Here is a 1,424-nt window from a genome sequence, read left to right on the forward strand (position 1 = left end):
TCTGTGTCTGTGTCTGTGTCTGTATCTGTATCTGTATCTGTATCTGTATCTGTATCTGTATCTGTATCTGTATCTGTATCTGTATCTGTATCTGTATCTATCTATCTACCAACCAATCACAAGGTATTAGCCCACCCTTTTGAGCAGATCTCTACAGAGCAATGAAGATGTACTGTCTTGTAGTGATGCTATATAGACAAATAGATGATTTCTTAATTTTCAGTGATGCTCCTATAAGAATTTCTAAAATTATATTAGTAATTATCAAGATCTTGCACTGGCTGGTTTTGTGTGTTAACTTGACTCAAACTGGAGTTATCATAGGGAAAGGAGCCTCCCTTGAGAAAATGCCTCCATGAGATCGAGCTGTAAAGCATTTTCTCAAATAGTGATCAAGGGTGGGAGGGTCCATTGCGGGTGGTGCCATCCCTGGTCTGGTAGCCCTGGGTTCTATAGAAAGGAGGCTGAGCATGCTAGGGTAAACAACCCAGTAAACAGCATCCCTCCTTGGCCTGTCTCCAGGTTCCTGCCCTGTGTGAGCTCCTGTCCTGACTTCCTTTGGTGATGAACAGCAATGTGAAAGTGTGGACTGAATAAACCCTTTCCTCCCCAACTTGCTTCTTGGTGATGATGCTTTATGCAGGAATAGAAACCCTGACTAAGACAGATCTTTTATAATAGGACTGCTGTTAAGTCCTTTCTGATTTCAAAACTGCAATGACAACTCTGTCAGTCTTCAAGTGCCTTGAGTTAATTGCTTCAGAGATAGCAATAGGCATCTACAACTTAGAGCACATTCCAAGGGGTTGTAAAACAATTAACCAAAGGTTGTAAAAAGTAAACCAAAGATTTACTATAGGTATAAGGAAAGAAGGTAAAATATTGACTGTGTTTATTTATATAAAACTTCACTAATCACTTAGTCACAAAAATTTTGGTTTTTAACATTCAGTGGCCTGTTGAGCTAGTGACAGATATTGAATGTTAAGCCAAATAATTACTCTTTTTTTTTTAAAGATTTATTTATTCATTATATGTAAGTACACTGTAGCTGTCTTCAGACACTCCAGAAGAGATCTTGTTACGGATGGTTATGAGCCACCATGTGGTTGCTGGGATTTGAACTCCAGACCTTCGGAAGAGCAGTCGAGTGCTCTTACCCACTGAGCCATCTCACCAGCCCCAAATAATTACTCTTAAAGCATGTAAACATTCTCTGTTGTAAACTTCTTATTCAATGAATTAAATTTGATTTAAATTTGTGTGGAAACTTGTGACGAACATTTTACCACGTGATTATATGTTCTGAAAGATGTATAAGGCCAGGTGTGGTGGTACACGCCTTTAATCCCAGCACTCGGGAGGCAGAGGTAGGCAGATTTCTGAGTTCGAGGCCAGCCTGGTCTACAAAGTGAGTTCCAGGA

Source organism: Mus pahari, chromosome 2 (assembly GCF_900095145.1).
Source record: "Mus pahari chromosome 2, PAHARI_EIJ_v1.1, whole genome shotgun sequence".
NCBI classification, from domain to species: Eukaryota; Metazoa; Chordata; class Mammalia; order Rodentia; family Muridae; genus Mus; species Mus pahari.